Below are 7,690 nucleotides of genomic sequence, written 5' to 3'. Positions count from 1 at the left end.
ACTACAACTGGGATTAATAGAAATTCTGCATCTAAAATTCAAAACCTGGCAAATAATATTGATAATACAGCCAAGCTTTTACCACAAATCTGCTGCTTTTAAAACAATAGCCAAAGATCTTCAAAATAATGTCCTGGCAATTGAAAAAGCCCGCATGATTTACAAGATGCCACTAAATTTGCTGAGCTTTGGAAGGAGGTTTACTTAAATTTCATGAAGACGATGATTTAGAGCATGGAATGGAGCCACTAATGTGGGCAGAAAGCGAGAAAGGTTACTATGAAAACAGCCTGTCTTATTCTTGCTGAAAAAAACCAGAAGCAGGGAGGGTCTGTCGTCAATCAGTGTGTCTAAGTGACTCTATCACCCTAAAACATGCAAGCCAGTGCTGGGTTTTCAAAGTTAAGAGGAAATTTACCTCCCTCTAGCTCCCTCCTCCACCTCTTCAGGACCCCATATGATACAAGACCGTCCTTTATAATCTTGACAGGACAGAATCAGCAACAAACTGGAACTGAGGTTTGGAATGAAGCACTGTGAAATCAATACACCAGCTGGAGCAGAAAGTCCAAGAAACATAAATTTCTTGGAAAATGACCTTGTATTTTGGCAAGTACTGCTGTGAATGAGAATGCTTTGGAACTCCACCCAGAATCCAGTTGTCACTTCCTTTCCTTGCAGACTGTCTAGAGTGTATTTTATTTTTGTGTTTAGCTCTGACACCAAATTACAGAGAAGCTTGAACAGATCTTTATTAGTGGTTTTAATAAACTATTTCAGAATGACTGAAAAAATTATGCTATAAAATATAAAATAATATTTTTAGGTTTATTATTTATTGCAATTTAAGATTATTTTCTCACTATGAAGATTGTCTTCTTAGTAAGGAAAGGGAAGTTGGCCTACACCCTCTAGTGCTCAGGGCTGACCCCTGGCTCTGCACTCAGAGATTACTCCAGGCAGAACTCAGGGGACCATATGCAGAGTCATGATAGGCTCTGGATTAGTTGCTCAAGTAAAATGAACACAAAACTTCCCCCTCTAAAACGTACATTTCATGAAGAAAAGAAGCCATGGCATAAATAATTGCACTGCAATGATCTAGTTATTGTTTGGGTGAGTGCTAAAAAAAGATGAACCTTGAGTGTAATTTAAGGAAAATTTCTTTTTTTTTTCTTTTCTTTTTTTTTTTTTTTTTTGGGTCATACCCAGCAGTGCTCAGGGGTTACTCCTGGCTCTGTGCTCAGAAATTTCCCCTGGCAGGCATGGGGGACCATATAGGATGCTGGGATTCGCACCACATCCTTCTGCATGTAAGGCAAATGCTTTACCTCCATGCTATCTCGCTGGCCCCTAAGGAAAATTTCTAATAGAGCTTTGGTAAATTTAAAAGAGAAGAGGTTGAGGTGGGGTGCTAGTTTAAGTCAGAGCACAACTGTGTTGGCCTCTATAAAAAATATGTTTAGAGAGGTCTGAGCAATGGTAGGGCATTTGCCTTGTACGTGCTGACCTAGAGCATCAATCCCCCTGAGGCCCAAATCAGGAGCAATTTCTGAGCTCATAGCCAGTAGTTACCCCTGAGCATCACCGGGTGTGACCCCCCCCAATATTATATATTTATACTTATATAAATATGTATGTAAGTATATATATATATTTAGAGCCAGACCAAAAATATAGCAAGTAAGGAGCTTGCCTCTCGTGCAGTTAATCCAGGTTCAATCCTAGGCACTTTATATAGACCCCAGGAATTATTCCTAAGGAAATATTCCTAAACACAGAACTAGGAATAAGCCCTGAGAACTGTTGAGTGTTTCCCTCTAATCAAAAGAAAACAAAAAAAATTTTTTGTAAAAGAGAGAATAAGGCCAGAGAGATAAGAGGAGGTAAGGTGTTTGCCTTGCATGCAGAAGGATGGTGGTTTGAATCCCAGCATCCCAATGGTCCCCTGAGCCTGCCAGGAGTGATTTCTGAGTGTAGAGCCAGGAGTAACCCCTGAGCGCTGGCAGGTGTGACCCAAAAACTAATCCCCCCCAAAAAAAGAGAATATTCTTCAATTAGAATCATTTGTGCTAAAACCCTTTGCCACTAAACTGGGATTTTTATCTCTATCCTAACTGCTCATAGAAAATTCAATAAATGGTAACTGAATCTGAAAATTTGCTTTTTGAATAATAAACATCCTGGTCAAAACAAGGATAAAACAGAAACAGGATCTTGGACTGAGAGATAGCACTGGGGATAAGGTTCCCTTTTGTGTGGTAAACCTTGGTTCCATTCTCACATGGTCTCCTGAGCAGAGAGCAGGGAGTAATTCCTGAGCAACACAAGGTGTGGCCTAACACCTACACCCCAACAGGCAGACATAAATCCCGGGATTAGTATTCTCTGATCCCTACTTTTGTGTTTTGTCCTGGTTTGGTTTGGTTTTGGTCATTCTAACTGGTGTTCAAGGCAGCTCCTGGTTCTGTGCTTGGAGATTGGTGCAAGCAGTGCAGGGGGACTATGCTGTGTTGGAAGAATTGATTCTGGGTCAGTTAGGCAAGGCAAGTACCTAAAAACTATCTTTTAGGCCCCACTTACTATTTTTAAATTGGAATTATAATTTTCTATTGGTTGTTTCTGAGCCACATCCATGTGACCTTGCTACAGGGACCAAATTTAGGATTTGCAAAGCAAGACCAATCCTTTGAGCCATCTCCTGAATTTAGGAATTGCGAATTTTGACTAGTTCTTCTGCCCATCAGGAAACAGTAATCTGCTCCTTGAAGGGCTTTCCAAGAGGATAAAATGAGTTTCTTGTATTGTATGTTTTAGCCTGGGGAGATAGGAAGAGTTCAGTAGGTGTACTTGATATATCTATAATTTTAAGGATTCGTATACTTTAGTTTCCTCCTGTAGTTTTCGTTTTTCTTGTTTTTGTTTTTAGGCCATATTTATGGCAATGCTCAGTGCATACTCCTGGCTCTGCACTCAGAAATTGTTCCTTGAAGATGCTTGAGAGAACATATAGTATGAGAGACGAAGTGGGGGGATTAAATCTAGGTCAAAGCTGTATATAAGGCAAGTGCTTTACCCGATATACTTCCCAGCCCTTCCTTTTGTGTTTTTCTTTTATTTTTTTACTCAAAACTTAAATTATTTGGCAAGAGGTTTTTTGGAAAAAGAGTCTTAGAACATGAAACAATGATTTAAGTGACACTGGGCAAGATCGAATGGAAATAACTTTAATTCAATGTTGTACAATTCACTGCAATTTGAAGTGAAAAAGAAGAAAAGAAAAAGATTCTAGTTTGCTAACTGAATAGAGCCTTGTTCTTATACCATTCATGCCCTGAATGACTATTCTCTAAGCCAAACGAAAAATGGACTAGTAGGGAACCCAGGCCCAGTTCTGGGCCTACAGTGTAGCTGACCTGAAAAACTGACACCTAGAGGAAAGCAATAACGCAGTTTGTTTATTTATAGGTGATTGAAGATAGTTAGGATCTGTTGTGCTGTAGTGGGCAGCTTTAAAATAAAAAACCCAAATAAAGTAAATAAGGAAGTTAGTTCTTCAGGAAAATGTTTTTAGTTAGAAATAAAGCCAGAAATAGAGTTGCCTGACTCATAAAATATGGCTTCAGGGGACTGTGCTAAGCTGAGAAGAAACAGAAGGGCCTATCCAAAGACAGGATCAAGTTGGACTAGAAACATTGTATTTTCTTTCTTTCTGTTTTATTTTATTTTATTTTTGTTTTTCAGACACATCCAGAATCAGGCAAGGATTAATCCTGACTCTATGCTTAAGTATCACTGGTGGTACTCAGGGATGATCCAAGCCAGGGCTTAGACCCAGGGGGAGTTCATTTTTTTTTTTGGGGGGGGGGGGCCACACTCAGCGGTGCTGAGGGATTACTCCTGGCTGTCTGCTCAGAAATAGCTCCTGGCAGGCACGGGGGACCATATGGGACACCGGGATTTGAACCAACCACCTTTGGTCCTGGATTGGCTGCTTGCAAGGCAAACGCCGCTGTGCTATCTCTCTGGGGGGAGTTCATTTTAAAAGGAATGTTTCTCTCAAATTAGGTTAGAACAGCTCACAAATCTCTTTTAAAAGTGTTATTGAAAATATAATCTTTGGGGGCTGCTGTAGCTATAGTACAGAAGCTAAGGCACTTGCCTTGAACATGGCCAAGCCAGGTTCAATCCTCAGCATTTTGTCTGGTCCCCCAAGCTCACTAAGAGTGATTCTTGAACGTAGAACCAGAAGTAATCATTGGGTTTCACTGGGTGTGATCACAAAATTTAAATGAATGAATAACTAAAAATTAAAATATAAATTTTTAGAAAAGATTTTCTTTACATCTTTGAAACATTTTTTTTTTTTTTGGTTTTTGGGCTACACCCGGCTATGCTCAGGGGTTACTCCTGGCTATCTGCTCAGAAATAGCTCCTGGCAGGCATGGGGGACCATGTGGGATGCCGGGATTCAAACCAACCACCTTAGGTCCTGAATCGGCTGCTTGCAAGGCAAACACCGCTGTGCTATATCTTCGGTCCCTGAAACAATTTTTTGAATGATTCTCTGACCCCCATCCACCAAAAAACTGATAAATTAATTTTCAGAATATCAAAACCAAGGAGAGATTGTTTAATAAGATAGAAAATAGAATTGTGATTCAAAAATGGTATAGTTTGGGAAACTGGGACAAAACAAAGAATATAACATGGAAAGTTGGTATATTAAAAATCAATACGTATAAGGGGCCGGTGAGATAGCATGGAGGTAAGGTGTTTGCCTTTCATGCAGAAGGTCATTGGTTCGAATTCTGGCATCCCATATGGTCCCCAGAGCCTGCCAGGAGTGATTTCTGAGCATAGAGCCAGGAGTAAGCCCTGAGCGCTGCCAGGTGTGACCCCCCCCTCCAAATCAATATGTATGGAATAAACTTCAAAGGCCCCAAAACAAAATTGAGAAGAGATATTTGCACCCCTATATTTCTTGCAGCATATTGCACGATAGTCCAAAAATGGAAATAACCCAAGTGTCCAAGAATAGATGACTTTACAAAGAAACTATGGTAATATACACAATGAAATATTACTTGGCCTTTATTATTAGATAAATATTACTTTATCCAAGAAAATATATGTCATGCAATTTGCTGCTACATTGAGGGACATGGCAAGTATCATGCTGAGTGAAGTCAGTGGGAAAGATCATAAAATGATCTCCCTCCTATGCAAGATGTAAACGTAATTGCAGAATAATGAATAACCAAAAACCATGGAAACAAAGAACCAGAGAAATTGTCTTCAGTAGGAAACATGCACTGGAAAAGACTCGGGGCTAGGACAGGCAATGAGCAATGACTATGGTGGAGGGAAGTGTTCAGCCAGGAGGAGGAAGTGGTGCTGAAGGGTGGTAAAGTGTCACGTATGAAACCCTATCAGCAACAACAACTGAAAACCACAGTGTGAAAACTTATTTTTAAAAAAATCACCTCTCAAAGAAGCACTCTGGTGGGTGAGGGGTAAATGGAGGTGGTGGTGGAGCACTGGAAAAGGGAAGTGAACACTGGTGAAGGGATTAGTGTTGAAACATTCCATGCCTGCATCCCAACCATGAATAATAACTTTATAATTTCATGATGACTTTAAAAAGTGATATTTTAGGATTCAGTTAACTGACTCAGCTCTGGGCTGGCCTAGTTTGGTTCAAAGCGCATGAAGAGAAAGAATCTGTGCACTCTGGCTCTCCTTGTTCCATATCTGTGGACATGAACAATGGATCCTGTTCAGGTATTTGTAGCTCACTCCTCAAATACCTGAAAGCAAATAAACTAAAGAAACTAGCCACATTATAAATATTAGGTATATGGACTTTGTTGTCAAATGACATTTTCTTTGAGTTTGGATCTCTGACATAACCCTATAATGTGCTCTCTAATCTTGAGAAAATTACTAAACATTTCTGTTTTATTTCACTCATTAAGAAATGTAAATAATGATACTATCTAGCATAGAGAGCTGATTTTTTAAAAAAATATATCTTTTAAAATTTAATTATTTACATTGTCACCAGAAAGTTGCAGACATTTATGATTTAGTTCTGGGCATACAATGTTCCCAACATTAATCCCTTTACTAGAGACCACTCCACTCCACCAAAGTCTCTAAAAAGATTAAAGCAAGTCACAGGTAACAGGAAAGTGAAAGACAAACTATGGAGCATGTGTTTGAATTTGTATCATAATCCTACTAGTTGTTGTTTGTTGGTAGAGGCCTTTGGATTGGTCCTCACTTTGCCTTCTAATTACCTGTCTCTCAATTGGTTCCTTTGGTTTTCTTATTAAAAAGATGTTTCCCTATTGCCTCCTCATCTGGTTTTTCCTCCTCCGCTTGGGGGTGGGTTTTGTTTATCAGAATTAAATGCTACTCAGGAGGCCTGGAGGAAGAGCTGACATCTAGGCTCTGTGGTTCCACTTGGTGGAGTGACTAGCTTGTGAGCGAACAGCTTGTGGTGTTAGTTTCTGGCCTTCTATACCTTCCCAACTGTATGTGGATTATTTCCTGTGTCAGAGTTGCTGCCAGACCTGCGTTTCTTGTCCTCCCCGAACAGGGGGCATGGGAATCCCTCTCCCTCTCTGGGGATTGTGGAATGCACAACCCACCATTTCACAGTTGATCCTTTGATTTTGGATTTATTTTCACTTAATTTCTTTGTATCTTAGTTCCTCACATACACTACAGTTGTGATAGAGTATCAACCCAGTAGACTGCACATGAAATAAATGAGCATAAGAAAAGTGTTCAAAATAGTGTCTGGATATAGAATGTATATAATAAGTCATGTTATCATTGTTATGTAATGAATAAATAATTGATAGCAATGTAAACAATGAATAAAGTGTGACAGTATGACTACTGTCATATGTCTCCATATCAGCAATAGTGAAATCAGAGAACATGAAAACAGAGAGCATCATGTTAAGTGAAATAATTCAGAGGGAGGACAAGTACTAGATGCTCTTAGAGAGACAAAACAAGAGGATAGATAGTATCAAACAATGGCAAAGCCTTGGTATTGGAACACAAAATCATTTACCATTTATGCACAAAGATCAAATCTAAATGAATTAAATACCTTGATATCAGGCCTGAAACCATAAGGTATACAGAATAACACGTAGGTAAAACACTATATGATGTTGAGACTAAAGACAAGGAGGAAACTGCACTCTCCAAACAAGTGGAAGCAGAGATAAATGATCGGACTATGTTAATCTGAGAAGCTTCTGCACCTCAAAGGAAATAGTGCCTTAGATCCAAAGCCACCCACAGAATGAGAGAAACTATTCACCCAATACCCATCATACAAGGGGTTAATCTCCAAAATAAACAAAATGCTGACAGAACTTAATAAGAAAAAAACATCTACTCCATCAAAAAAATGGGGAGAAGAAATGAACAGACATTTCCTCAAAGAAGAAATACAAATGGCCAAAAGACACATGAAAAAATGCTCCACATCACTAATCATCAGGGAGATGCAAATCGAAACTACAATGATATACCATCTCACACCACAGAGATTAGCACACATCACAAAGAACAAGAACAATCAGTGCTGGCAGGGATGTGGAGAGAAAGGAGCTTTTATTCACTGCTGGTGGGAATGCCATTTAGTCCAGCCTTTATGGAAAAC

Source organism: Suncus etruscus, chromosome 3, assembly GCF_024139225.1.
Source record: "Suncus etruscus isolate mSunEtr1 chromosome 3, mSunEtr1.pri.cur, whole genome shotgun sequence".
Taxonomy (NCBI): domain Eukaryota; kingdom Metazoa; phylum Chordata; class Mammalia; order Eulipotyphla; family Soricidae; genus Suncus; species Suncus etruscus.
The sequence above is the reverse complement of the archived record's forward strand: the minus strand, read 5'-3'. Positions refer to the sequence as shown.